Source organism: Procambarus clarkii, chromosome 11, assembly GCF_040958095.1.
Source record: "Procambarus clarkii isolate CNS0578487 chromosome 11, FALCON_Pclarkii_2.0, whole genome shotgun sequence".
Taxonomy (NCBI): domain Eukaryota; kingdom Metazoa; phylum Arthropoda; class Malacostraca; order Decapoda; family Cambaridae; genus Procambarus; species Procambarus clarkii.
The window spans coordinates 47,045,310-47,060,877 of record NC_091160.1 but is presented as its reverse complement, the minus strand read 5'-3'; the positions used below and the strand labels follow the sequence as shown (position 1 = coordinate 47,060,877).

The 15,568-nt window shown below is 37.0% G+C and overlaps 1 protein-coding gene across 13 annotated transcripts in view; it reads left to right on the top strand.

The window, feature by feature from the left end:
• The window catches only part of LOC123758423 (uncharacterized), a 188,117-nt gene that overhangs the window by 133,154 nt on the left and 39,395 nt on the right, over positions 1 to 15,568 (top strand). For 2 of the 13 annotated variants that reach the window (XM_045742825.2, XM_045742823.2), the window contains exon 1: positions 10,316 to 10,580. The exons of 5 other annotated variants lie outside the window; for them this stretch is intronic. The gene's annotated coding sequence lies outside the window, so the exon portion shown is untranslated. Of the gene's footprint in view, positions 1 to 10,238; positions 10,591 to 15,568 lie in introns of those variants that run through there. 6 more of the 13 variants (XM_069322814.1, XM_045742820.2, XM_069322815.1 and 3 more) reach the window with 5 other exon arrangements.

Below are 15,568 nucleotides of genomic sequence, written 5' to 3'. Positions count from 1 at the left end.
GTCCAAGTAAATTTAACAGGAGCCGAATTTGCTCCCGTGTGAGCCTCTGGTCTCAATATAAACAATGGCTGCCCTCCTTCCTCACTCTGACGCCTGGCTTACATTGTCCACATGTCAGAAAGTGATAGAAGGGTCACATTTACTCTACTTTAATATTGATAATTAAGTTAATTTATATGAGATGTTTTATGATGGTAAAGTCCAAAGATTAATGTATTTAAGAATAATTCCCAGCAGAATAGCTGGTGAATTATAATAGTATGTGGTGATGATATCCCGTTTTCTTTAGACGGTAATTCCACTACAAGTTACGTTTTCTATGGGTAACTTGTTTATACAACACAGCTCTTATCTGTCTGTATGATATTATTATTAAATGGTGTCGGATTTTCCGACACCAACCACCCACACAAAATATTATTGTCAATAATGAATTAAACGGTAATAAACGAGACGCTATGAGTGCTAGAGGCTTTACAAGAATGTAAAATCATCAATGCTGTGTACTCTCATAAACCCAATGTACCTTTTCCTATATATAAATAAAATAAATAAATAAATAAATAAATAAATAAATAAAAAGTCCATTCCTGGATGTCAACCAACAAACTCACACTAAACATAGAAAAAGACCTACTACATTTTATTTGGTAGTAAATCACCATATCAAATTCAACTTCAGACAGACAATGATAACATCAGCAATAAAAATGAGGGAATATTCCTTAGCCTATACATAGACAAGAGACCCAACTTCAGCACCTACATACAACATAGCCAAAAAGTCTCAAAAACGGTCGGTATACTTACTAAAATCAGTTATGTTCCCCACTCTGCTCTCCTCTCATCTACGGGATAAATTAATCCCTATCGCACCCCATTATATTTATCCCATACGTTATATGTACATGGGGTTCAACCACTGCAAATTACCTCAAGGCTATCATCACTCAGCAGAAATCTGCTATCAGAACATAACAAACTCTGTCTTCAGATAACACGCATTGATAGCGAAGAACATTGATAACGAAGTGGAACCTCTGGAGAACGTATAAACCTACAATGGACATCATTGATTATGAGATATATACAAAGGCACTATACTCAGCCACTCAGGCAATCAGATCAGCCAAAAGGAACTACGAAAGAAAACTTGCCCAAAACATAAAGAAAGATCCAAAGTCGATCTATGGCTATATAAGAAGTAAAACCAAAACAAATGACTCACAAGAACCTTTAAAGGACGAGACAAACCAAACTACAATGGATGACAAAAGGGCAGCAAACACTCTAAATAAATATTTTACATCAGTGTTCACACTAGAAAGACTCGATGACATCCCATCACCCACACAAATGTTTCAAGGTGACGATAATGAATTTAGGAATATAATCATAACTTGCGACATAATCAAGAAGATCATTGACAAACTAAAAAGACTTGAAAGCCCCAGATGTGGATGGAATATAATGCAAAGTCATTAAGGAACTGGCAGAAAGCCTATGCCTACCACTGAAATTACTTTTCACGAACTCTCTGGACCAATGAACAGTCCTCCCCCCTAGATGGGAAATATGCAAATGCCTCCCCTATTTTCAAAAAAGGCAGAAACAGCTCAGCGGAGAGCCACCGTCTAGTCAGCTTGACATTACACATCTGCTAACTCATGGAGAGAATCATTCACCATCTTTCAGTGAACAATCTTGTAAAATCGACACAATATGGGGTTCGTTAAAAATATAGATCCTGCTCACATTTTTGGAAACGGTAACCTTCAACACTGACAAAGGCCTTCCGGCTGATGTAGTATACATGGATTTTGTTAAATCCTTTGATAAGGTACCACATGAAAGACTGGCAAAGAAATTACAAGTACGTGTTATAAATGAAAGAATACTAGAATAGATAAAACTATGGTTAAAACAAAGAAAACAAAGAGTGGTGCTAAATAGGAAAGAATGAATCTGTCTGGAGAAATGTGGTAAGTGGGGTACCACAGGGATACATTTTGGGGCCAACCCTTTTCGTCATATACATAAATTACACAGATGAGAATATTGCAAATCACATCATCAAATTTGCAGATGGCACAAAGATTGATGGTAAAGTGGGAAATGATAATGATGCCGAAACCTGACAAAGAGATTTACATGAATTCCACAAATGGTCAAATGACTGGCAAATGCATTTTAATATGGACAAATGCAAGACCATGCATGAGGGGCATAACAACCCACGCCACAACTACCAAATTAACAACATTACATTACAGCAGATTGAGGAAGAAAAGGACCTTGGAGTCAAAATCCACCAATCAATGAAAGTTGCACAGCAGGGAGGGGCAGCAGGCAAAAAAGCAAACCAAACACGTGGAATAATCAAGCGTACCTTCGACGTCAAGGAAAAGATGGAAGTGATTCAACTGAATAAATATCTGGTGCGTCCCACCTGGATTACTGTACCCAAGCATGGAGACCTTATCTTCAGAAGTATATAGCTGCTCTGGAGAAAGTGCAACACCGGGCAACAAAAATCATTCCAGAGCTAAGTCAACTCACGTATCAGGAACAGTTGAGGGCCGCAGGGCTAACAACATTGCAAACCAGGCATGACGAGGCGGATTTACATTTACAGCTCAACAAGCCACAATGTAAGACCGAGAACAGTAGATGCTTTTTCACCCACAGGGTTATTAACCCATGGAACCGCCTACCGACCGAAGCCCTAAATGCCAAAACTCTGCTAATCCCTTAAAGTACAGCTGGAAAAGATCAAGGCAAATGGGGAACCTTCGACAAGCCGCCGGTTATCTGTCCTCGTCGAGGCTACTAGTGTTAGTGGCTCTAAAGTAAACACAGCTCCTCTGTTTTAAGTCCTTTACGCAAATACTCACTGTACACATTCTCATGTGTTATTTACATGTACAAAACCGTGTACCTAAATGCTAATCTTGATCTGAAACTTTACCCTGATAGGTGTAATAGATCCCATGAGCACCACACCAGACATACTATATCTTTGATACCCCCAGAGTCAAACTAAATCTGTGCAAACACCAGGCAAATAAAGGGACCCAGTCTATGGAAATCACTCCCTAATGAATTAAAAAAATATCCAGCCTATGCTTTATTTTAAAGCAAAACCAAAAAGTACCTAATTTTATCCTAATAGTTTCCTACTTTGTGCTAAAAACTCCCACTGTATCTTGTACTACCCACTTCCCCAATATTAGTACTTCAGATATTTCACCAGTTTTTTTTTATTATTATTATTATTTTCTACCACAGACGTGGCCACACATTTACAATGCTAACCAGCATATATACATTTTCTTCTGTCCTCCATGGACAGGGTTAGAGATCTGTTAAACATATAGTTCAAGGGTTTATTATATAGTTCAACATATATATATAGCATATAGTTCAAGGGTTATTTAAAACCACAGAACGTGATTCGGTGCTTTTAAAATGCTAAGCTAACCTGCATACGTAAATCCTCACCAGTGTAATCACCGCTGTCAATTTATATTGTAGTTATATGTTGATATAATATTTTGCTATAATGTACGTTTTCAACTTACCTGTTATGTTAGATTAAGGACCTGCCCGAAACGCTATGCATTTTAGAGGCTTTGCTAGAATGTAAAAATTCCATTCTTATGTAATTTCACAAACCCATTGTACCGTGTTGTAAATAAAATTTATTATATTATATATAATTATATAACAAAGCTCTTTTTACTACCTGTGTCATCCATCTAGTTCCTTTTCTTTTTTTTCTTTTCTTTCTTTTCTTTCTTCTTTTTGGCACATTTTTTGAAAGATTTCAGTAATGATTTTTTTTAAATGTTCCCATGATGCCATGATTCAAAATTCAAATGTTTATTCAGGTAAAGTACATACATACAAGGGGTGATACAGATATTGATGGATTTATAGATAGAGCTAGTACATACAATGCCTAAAGCCACTATTACGCAAAGAGTTTCGGGCAGGAAAAACACTAAGACTAAAACTTAATACTAATTGAGATTAAAGTATAAAATGGGTTGAGAAAATATAAAAATAAAAAAGTGGGGAACATGGCAGGAAAACAGCAAAAATATAATTTGGTCGACAAACAGCAGTGTTTAAAAATAAGACATGGGTTATTGACATTATAGGGGTAAGGTAGGCTACAGGGAGTTAATTAGGTAGTACTTAGTTTTTATCTGATCATCTATTAATTCCCTCCAGGAGGTGTATTGCAATTCCTTTCTCCTTCCTGATTTACCTGAGGGCCACTAACTCTTGTGGCGTCGGCAAAGACAGGAAGCCGGCGGCTTGTCGAAGGTCCCCCCCCCCCATTTGCCTTGATGATCTTTTCTATGCATATTTTAAAAGTCCACACAGTTTTGGCCGTTACGGCTTTGGCGGGTAGGCGGTTCCTTGGGTTAACAACCCTGTGGGTGAAAAGGCATCGTCTGTTCTCAGTCCAACATTGTGGCTTGTCGAGCTTGAAACCGTTGCTCCTTGTTTGTGTTAAATTCCTTGATAGTTTCCTCGACGGTAATCTAGAAAGTCATCATCCTGGACCTTTGGAATTTCTGTAATTATAATCCATCTTAGAATATTGTGATCACACAAAGGGGTGAGCTTTGACTTTACTTGAATTTGATCGATCATGTCCTCTTCTGATGTTACCACAAGATCATTAATGCTGTTTCCTCGAGTGGGCTCTGCCACATGTTGTGTGAGAAAGGAGTCCTGCACCAGGCCAAGAAATTGATCTTCTGCTTGCGATGTTAGGTTTACCCAATCTGTTGTCTCGTGGTTAAAGTCGCCAGTTATAAGAGTTCATGTTCGTGGTACAGCATTGATCACATTATACAAATCAGTAACTTCTGCTGTTGCTGTGTCTGCCGTGTAGCATACTCCCACAGTGCCACAGTCAGTGTGTTACCATCTGGAGCTAGTCTCCTGCACCATACACACTCTGAGGATCCCTTGGTGTTCACTTCCTCATTGATGGTCGCCTCCAGATCGTCTTTCACAAATAGCATTACCCGGCCTGTTCTTGTTGTTCTGTCCTCTCTGAATGGTGGATGATACCCCTGGGATGCTTCGCCATGTTTCATTGATGCCAATGATGTCAGGATTCTCGGTCTCAGCATATGCACACCAATGCATCAAAATGCATTGGTATACATATAACTTTAACTCATAATTAATTATTCTTATCAATAAATAATTGCTCAGTTATGTTCATGTAGGTCGGCGTTCAATCCCCGACCGTCTAAGTGGTTGGGCACCATTCCTTTCCCCCCATCCCATCCCAAATCCTTATCCTGAGTCCTTCCAAGTGCTATAATAGTCATTATTTGTGGGTTTGTAATGGCTTGGCGCTTTCTCTGTGATAATTCCCTCCCCTCAGTTATCAAATTGTTTAGACCAAATGGCATGATCACATCCCAAGTATAACCAAGTTAACAGTCTTGTGAGATGGAGATATTATAGGTGAACATATACTAGCTCTTGGGATATACTGATATACTCTATATAAAATGGGGTGGCAACAATTAATGTACAGCTGGGTAGCCAAGCAACTTTGTTGACAGTTCAAGAGCATCATGTAACATATATAAATAAATATCTTTATATACATCGTACATATAATAATAAATATTAATATAAACCTGTCGAGAAAACTGTAATTATAGTTATCACCTTATCTCGCGCACTTATATATAGAGTGTGTTATAAATGTTTGTTGATGATGATAGTGGTGGTGGCAAGTCCCTTGCAGGTGGCACCAGTATAACCGGTTCAGCAGGGCGGGATATATTGCTGCTCTCAGCTGCGGGAGCTGTTTATTGTGCACCCCATACTCATCCTGTGAGCGGTAGTTTATTGTGCACCCCATACTCATCCTGTGAGCGGTGGTTTATTGTGCACCCCATACTCATCCTGTGAGTGGTGGTTTATTGTGCACCCCATACTCATCGTGTGAATGGTAGATTATTGTGCACCCCATACTCATCGTGTGAATGGTAGATTATTGTGCACCTGGTGGACCAAACTCTCACAAGTCAAGCCTGGCCTCGGGCCGGGCTTGGGGAGTAGAAGAACTCCCAGAACCCCATCAACCAGGTAACCATACTCAGCCTGTGAGCGGTAGTTTATTGTGCACCCCATACTCACCCAGTGAGCGGTAGATTTTCTAGACTTTAGATAGACTTTCTATATTTTGTTTGGCAATAAATCCTCAAATCAAATTAATCTCAGGATTAACAATACCCAAATTTGTAACAAAGTTGATGGCAAATTCCTTGGCGTACTCATTGACCACAAGCTGAATTTCCAGGGACACATTCTAAATATATCAAAAAAAGTTTCAAAAACTGTTGGCATTCTTTCTAAGATCAGATATTATGTACCTCGCCCTGCCCTGGTGACACTCTATTACTCTCTCATCTCTCCTTATCTCAACTATGGTATTTGTGCTTGGGGTTCTACTACCCAAAATCATTTACGTCCTCTAATTACTCAACACAAAGCTGCTATTAGGACAATATCTAACTCTGGCCCCACACATCACTCAGTACCCTTACTCAAATCTTTGAATATGTTAGATATTAAGTCATTACACATCCTACCATGTGTATTTTATATATATAAAACGCTGAACTCTAATGTCAATCCGGACCTTAAAAGTTTCCTAGAAGGTTGTAACAGATTCCATGAGGACCACACCAGAAACAAATACCTATTTGATATTCCAAGAGTACGACTTAGTCAAACAAGAAATGCTTTACAAATCAAGGGACCTTGAATGTGGAATGACCTTCCCAATTATGTTAAAGACTGTACCTCTCCCAACCAGTTTAAGATAAAAACTAAGTACTACCTAATTAACTCCATGTACCCTACCTCACTCCCAAAATGTCAACCCATGTCTCCTAATTTAAACAATGCTGTTTTGTTGACCAAATTGTATTTTTGTTGTGCAATGTTTCCCCTCCTTTTATCCATTTTTTCTTATTTTTTCTCAACACAATTTATACTTTAATCTCAATTAGTATTAAGTTTTAGTCTTAGTGTTTTTCCTGCCCGAAACACTTTGCGTAATAGTGACTTAAGGCATTGTATGTACTAGCTCTATCTATAAATTCATCAACTTTTGTATCTCACCTTGTATGTATGTACTCTACCTGATTAAATAATTGTATTATTGTGCACCCCATACTCATCCTGTGAGTGGTAGTTTATTGTGCACCCCATACTCATCCTGTGAATGGTAGTTTATTGTGCACCCCATACTCATCCTGTGAGTGGTAGATTATTGTGCACCCCATATTCATCCTGTGAGCGGTAGATTATTGTGCACCCCATACTCATCCTGTGAGCGGTAGTTTATTGTGCACCCCATACTCATCCTGTGAGCGGTAGATTATTGTGCACCCCATACTCATCCTGTGAGTGGTAGTTTATTGTGCACCCCATACTCATCCTGTGAGCGGTAGATTATTGTGCACCCCATACTCATCCTGTGAGCGGTAGTTTATTGTGCACACCATACTCATCCTGTGAGCGGTAGTTTATTGTGCACACCATACTCATCCTGTGAGCGGTAGTTTATTGTGCACCCCATACTCATCCTGTGAGCGGTAGTTTATTGTGCACCCCATACTCATCCTGTGAGCGGTAGTTTATTGTGCACACCATACTCATCCTGTGAGCGGTAGTTTATTGTGCACCCCATACTCATCCTGTGAGCGGTAGTTTATTGTGTACACCATACTCACCCTGTGAGCGGTAGTTTATTGTGCACCCTATACTCACACTGCAAGCAGTAGTGCAATTATAGGGTTATAATTGAGATCACCTAAAGGTCTTAACCCCGAACATATATGTAACCCCATAGCCCGTGTATTAGTGACCCTCAGGTAAATTCAGGTATATGAATATACCTGAATTTATATATATATATATATATATATATATATATATATATATATATATATATATATATATATATGTATGTCGTACCTAGTAGCCAGAACAAACTTCTCAGCCTACTATGCAAGGCCCGATTTGCCTAATAAGCCAAGTTTTCATGAATTATTATATTTTCTCTAATTTTTTTCTTATGAAATGATAAAGCTACCCATTTCATTATGTATGAGGTCAATTTAATTGTATTGGAACTAAAATTAACGTATTGGAACTATTGGAACTATTGGTACTATTGGTACCTAGTAGCCAGAACGTTTTTTTCAGCCTACTATGCAAGGCCCGATTTGCCTAATAAGCCAAGTTTTCCTGAATAATTATATTTTCTCTATTTTTTTTCTTATGAAATGATAAAGCTACCCATTTCATTATTTATGAGGTCAATTTTTTTTTATTGGAGTTAAAATTAACGTAGATATATGACCGAACCTAACCAACCCTACCTAACCTAACCTAACCTATCTTTATAGGTTAGGTTAAGTTAGGTAGCCAAAAAAGTTAGGTTAGGTTAGGTTAGGTATGTTAGGTAGTCGAGAAAACATTAATTGATTAAAAATTGGCTTATTAGGCAAATCGGGCCTTGCATAGTAGGCTGAGAAGTGCGTTCTGGCTACTAGGTACGACATATATATATATATATATATATATATATATATATATATATATATATATATATATATATATATATATATATATATATATATATATATATATATATGTCGTACCTAATAGCCAGAACGCACTTGTCAGCCTACTATGCAAGGCCCGATTTGCCTAATAAGCCAAGTTTTCATGAATTAATGTTTTTTCGTCTACCTAACCTACCTAACCTAACCTAACCTAGCTTGTTTTGGCTACCTAACCTAACCTTACCTATAAATATAGGTTAGGTTAGGTTAGGTAGGGTTGGTTAGGTTCGGTCATATATCTACGTTAATTTTAACTCCAATAAAAAGAAATTGACCTCATACATAGAGAAAAGGGTTGCTTTATCATTTCATAAGAAAAAAATTATAGTAAATATATTAATTCAGGAAAACTTGGCTTATTAGGCAAATCGGGCCTTGAATAGTAGGCTGAGAAGTGAGTTCTGGCTACTAGGTACGATATATATATATATATATATATATATATATATATATATATATATATATATATATATATATATATATATATATATATATATATATATATATATATATATATATATATGTCGTACCTAATAGCCAGAACGCACTTCTCAGCCTACTATTCAAGGCCCGATTTGCCTAATAAGCCAAGTTTTCATGAATTAATGTTTTTTCGTCTACCTAACCTACCTAACCTAACCTAACCTAGCTTTTTTTGGCTACCTAACCTAACCTTACCTATAAATATAGGTTAGGTTAGGTTAGGTAGGGTTGGTTAGGTTCGGTCATATATCTACGTTAATTTTAACTCCAATAAAAAAAAATTGACCTCATACATAGAGAAAAGGTTTGCTTTATCATTTCATAAGAAAAAAATTATAGTAAATATATTAATTCTGGAAAACTTGGCTTATTAGGCAAATCGGGCCTTGAATAGTAGGCTGAGAAGTGAGTTCTGGCTACTAGGTACGATATATATATATATATATATATATATATATATATATATATATATATATATATATATATATATATATATATATATATATATATATGTCGTACCTAATAGCCAGAACGCACTTCTCAGCCTACTATTCAAGGCCCGATTTGCCTAATAAGCCAAGTTTTCATGAATTAATGTTTTTTCGTCTACCTAACCTACCTAACCTAACCTAACCTAGCTTTTTTTGGCTACCTAACCTAACCTTACCTATAAATATAGGTTAGGTTAGGTTAGGTAGGGTTGGTTAGGTTCGGTCATATATCTACGTTAATTTTAACTCCAATAAAAAAAAATTGACCTCATACATAGAGAAAAGGTTTGCTTTATCATTTCATAAGAAAAAAATTATAGTAAATATATTAATTCTGGAAAACTTGGCTTATTAGGCAAATCGGGCCTTGAATAGTAGGCTGAGAAGTGAGTTCTGGCTACTAGGTACGATATATATATATATATATATATATATATATATATATATATATATATATATATATATATATATATATATATATATATATATATATATATATATATATATATATATATATATATATATATATATTCAGGTATATTCATATACCTGAATTTAACTGAGGGCCACTAATACAGGACAGGAAGCCGGCGGGTTGCCGTCCTCATCCTGTGGGCCCCGGGGCGCTGGCAACACTGCTGGACTCTCAAACGGGTTTTAGTTCATCACGTGTTCAATTGTATCACAGATTATTTAATTATTGTGAACTGTGTTTGGACATTGAGCTCACGTCCTACGGTATATGGACATGATGTGCCCTTAAGGAAGTTATATATCGACTAGTTTATGTGATATAGATATCTGTGATATATGATTTATACTGGAACTGGAAAAGATCTTCAGGGCAAATGGGATGGGGGAGGGGGCTTTGACAAGCCGTCAGCTTCCTGTCCCCGTCGAGGCCACTAGTATTGGTGGCCATCAGGTAAATTCAGGTAAAGATGTAATTAAAGTGTATCGAAGCATCAGTGCAAAGATCATGCAGTAATTTCAGTCATGTTAGCGTGTCAACTGGATTATTGTGGTTGGTAAAGACAACGAAGATAGGCATTATAAGTATTATATGTAATATATAATAGTGGAGTTCCAAGCATTGTTGAAGAGTTAAGTCATTATGCACCCCATACCCACAGAAGGGGTAGAATTAAAATTAATCATACTCATCCTGCTGGCGGTGGTGAAAGGGTTATATAGGTGTTGAAAAGTGGATTATTTGATTTATTTATGTATTTATTCATATACAAGAAGATAGAGTAGGTCGTTAAAGCACATATGGTGGTGGGTGAGTGGTGTGTCTTGCAATATCTAAGATAGCGCAGCAATGTCTCTGGATCACTGTTTATCAAGCTTTTTATACTTGTGTAAACCCCTAAAATAATTTTCATGTCTGAAGGAACACCCCTGTCAAAAAATGAGTTTGTAATATATATGTCAACCTCCAAAATCTACATTAATCACAAATCAACCATTTCTGTAAATACAATAAATGAACATTGACAATGTTCCTTGTGGAATCTTAGGGTTCTGGGAAGCCCCAGTTGAGAAACACTGATCTGGAGTATGGAGAACCTCTTAAATGTATACTGTAATTTACTTACGCCTTGTGAATATGTTAGATTTAAGGTCCATGGGTTGCTATGCTAGAAGTACTATATGGTCAAGCAGACACAAGACGATTCAACATTGCTCATTTTCTGTTTGTTAAAGTTATATTTATTGTTACGTTATGATGTATTAGCTTAGGTATGTCTGTATAGGCTTGCTTGATTTGGGTTAGGTAAGGATTAGGCTGGGTAAGGTTTGGTAGGTTATGTTCCGAACCATAATGAAATCTAAGCCAAGTAACAATTGGGTCAACCCATGTGTTGTGTTTCCACAATTGCCGCCCAAGTTAAAATCGCGAATGCCGATTTTGATGTTCAAAATTTCCTCATAGATATAAAGTCCTCATGGTGCAGTGATAAAACACTGACCTGACCTGACTTAACCTAACCTAACCTAACGTTAAAAACTTTGGATTTTTGCTTTAATAAGTTATCAAGAAGTTTTCAACAACAGAACAAATCCACAAGGGCCGTGACATGGATTCGAACCTGCGTCCGAGAGCATCCCAGATGCTGCCTTAATCGACTGAGCTACCATGTCGTAGCTCAGTCAATTAAGCAGCGTCGGGAATGCTCTCGGACGCAGGTTCGAATCCTCGTCACGGCCCTTGTGGATTTGTTCATTTGATGCATCACGCAATTGTGATTTCTGTGTGTAATGAAGTAAGGGCGAAGAGGGAGAACGGCCTGTTGACATAGCTCGAGTGCATGGGGGGAGTTGTGTAAAACGCTGATTTGTGCCTCGGAGAGGCTGCAGGATCCAATAAGTTCAGTAGATCTTCGGTTTCAACTCCTTTTACCATATCGTAGCTCAGTCAATTAAGGCAGCGTCTGGGATGCTCTCGGACGCAGGTTCAAATCCTCATCACGGCCCTTGTGGATTTGTTCATTTGATGCATCACGCAATTGTGATTTCTGTGTGTAATGAAGTAAGGGCGAAGATGGAGAATGGCCTATTGACATAGCTCGAGTGCATGGGGGGAGTTGTGTAAAACGCTGGTTTGTGCCTCGGAGAGGCTGCAGGATCCAGTAAGTTCAGTAGAACTTCTGTTTCAACTCCTTTTACCATGTCGTAGCTCAGTCGATTAATCCTCGTCACGGCTCTTGTGGATTTGTTCATTTGATGCATCACGCAATTGTGATTTCTGTGTGTAATGTTTTCAACAATATTCTTAAGGCATTCACCTATTTTAACTTGGGCGACCATTGTGGAAATGCAACACATGGGTTAACCCAAGTGACAATCTGGTCAGATTCTAACGAGGGTTTGACCAGGTGTTAATACATCATTAGATTTCCTAGGGGCTCCTAACACTTGTTGCCTCTGTTCACCCTCAGTAAATTGATACTTTAGGAATTAGGTAACTGTTGTGGGGAAGGTCAGTAGTTGGCCTATGGGGTACCTCAATAAGCCTAACAGGAACAGGATTCCAATCTCGCCACAGAGGAAAAGATGTAACACAGATGTAGACACAATGTCTACGTCTACATTGTGTCAGGTAATTACCTAAGTGTAGTTACAGGATGAGAGCTACGCTCGTGGTGTCCCGTCTTCCCAGCATTCTTTGCCATATAACACTTTGAAATTACTGACGGTTTTGGCCTCCACCACCTATTCACCTAACTTGTTCCAACCGTCTACCACTCTGTTTACAAAAGTGATTTTTTTTTTATATTTCTCCGGCAGCTTTGTTTCGTTAGTTTAACCCTTAGACAGCGCAATACATACATATATGATTTGACAAAAATAATTTAAGATAAATTTTTAAAACTTGCACAAACACTTTCCAATTTTTTGTGCATAATCAACTAGGCCAATGCTCCAACTTTGTCTAAATGATCACAGCGTAACTTGAAAAACCAGATAATCAAAATTAATTTTAAAATTAAATATTGAAAACTTCAGATTTTCAATTCAGAATAAAAAATATGAACTATCATTAATTGTTCATTTAATGTTATTATTCTCTCAGAATAGCATATGATCTTCATTTTCATTAAATTAGAATATAGGTTTTTAGTATAGTTTACTGTAAAAAAAATCGTCAATAGGACATTTGAAATATGTGGGAAATTTAGACCAAAAAAACTATAACTCCCAATGTATAAAGTTTATGAAAAATCCATTCTTATGGGATTGTAGAGCAGACAGCAGAACACACAATATGTCGAAATAGTGAGAATCAGTTAATAACTGGAATTTTAGAAGCCACTCAAAGTTGAAACTCTGGTTTCAGAGATAATTGAAGTTGAAGTTATCAACAATGGATAAAGGTACAGTACAGTAGTTTTATTTTGTTTATTTAATTGTGTGTTTTAATAAATATTGTTTGGCATTCGTACTCGAATGTGTGAAAGTTGTAGGTCAATATGTGTTGAAATGAAGTCAAGAAAAAATAAGCCCCAAAAAACACAAAATATAGGGATAATTATAATAATTATAATGATTTAGGGGATATATTTAGGGTATCCTTCATATAAGTGAAAAGCCCTAATATGGTCCCTAGTCATCAAAACAACCTAAAACGACAAAGAAAATAGTTTGAAATCAGAGAAAAAATCAGCCCCAAAAAATTAAAAGTCCCAAGATTTGCTAGTTGTGACTTGACTTATTTGTTGACAAATTTCATTCTATCTTCACATATCTATCTTCACAATGGTCCAGGACGGACCAGAACGTCGTCGTCTCTTCAATTTCTAGTGTGTGGTCTGGTCATCATACTTCAGCCACGTTATTGTGACTCATCGCCTGCATATCTTCACATAGTTAGGGAAACATATGCATTCTCCAGGATGTAAAGATTAAAACAAAATCAGATAATAAACAAAGGAGAAAAAATAACAAATCTTAAAAAAAAAAAAATCCCCTAAAAAAAATAATTTTGGGACATTGATGAAAGTAACATATATTAACATTGGACAATGTATTTTTGATATATATAACAAAATAGATCATATTAGCATAGTTATTCATTATTATTTGTGTTATGTATTACTCAGCAATGCTATAAAGGCACCAACTGCATATCCACTTTGTGGACACTTCTTACTACTATTGTTCTTCTTTGAGCGTCGGACAGGTGCTTGCATTTCTTTATTACACTACTGTATAATCCTTCAGTTACAGTTATTAGGAGCCGTTCTTATCAGTAAAACATTCTTACTTTTCAAAAATTCGTCTAAAATCAATTTCTGAAAATATTTTTATGAGAGTTTCACGACATTGAAGCTAATAAGTTGGAGATTTGTTTAACATTTTTAAGTTATTTTTACATAATTCAAATATTTTTCGATGTTATGCTCCCTAAATTCGGGGAAATATGCGCGTTCTAAGGGTTAAATCTATGACCTTTTGTTCTTGAAGTTCTGGGTCTCAGGAATTCTTCCCCATCAATTTTGTCAATTCCTGTTACTATTTTGTACGCAGTGATCATATCGCCTCTTTTTCTTCTATCTTCTAGTTTTTGCATATTTAATGCCTCTAACCTCTCCTCGTAGCTCTTGTTCTTCAGTTCTGGGAGCCACTTAGTGGCATGTTTTGCATCTTTTCCCGGTTTGTTGATGTGCTTCTGAAGATATGGGCACCACACAACTGCTACATATTCCAGCTTTAGTCTAACAAAAGTCGTGAACAATTTCTTTAGTATTTCTCCATCCATGTACTGTATTTAAAAGCAATTCTGAAGTTAGAAAGTGCAGTATAGGCTCCTTGCACATTGTTCTTAATGTGGTTCTCAGGTGAAGGTTTTCTATCTAGAACCACCCCTAGATCCCTTTTTTTGCCAGAATTCTTTAAAGATTTCTCACATAATTTATAGGTTGTGTGGAGTCTATGTTCTCCAATTCCACATTCTATAACATGACATTTATTCATATTAAATTCCATTTGCCATTGGAATGGCAAATGTCATTTGCTAAAGGTGTAACAAAGAGCAATGGTTTTCAGCTCAACAAGTCACAATGTAGGACTTAGAACAGAAGATGATTTTTCACCCACAGGGTGATTAACCCATGGAACTGCCTACCTGCTGAAACCGTAAATGCCAAAACTCTGTTAACTTTTAAGGTACAGTAGAAATACAGGTACAGGCAAATGGGGGGGGGGGGCCCTTCGACAAACCACCGGCTTCCTGTCCTCATTGAGGCCACTAGTGTTAGTGGCTCTCAGGTGAATTCAGGTAAACCTTATGAGTATGAATCTCCCAGCTTCTAACTCGCCCATCCAATTAATAGACTTCGATATTCTACGTGAGTTCAGGACAAATTGGAGGAAGTTTGGCAAGCTGCCAGCTTCCTGTCCTCGTCAAGG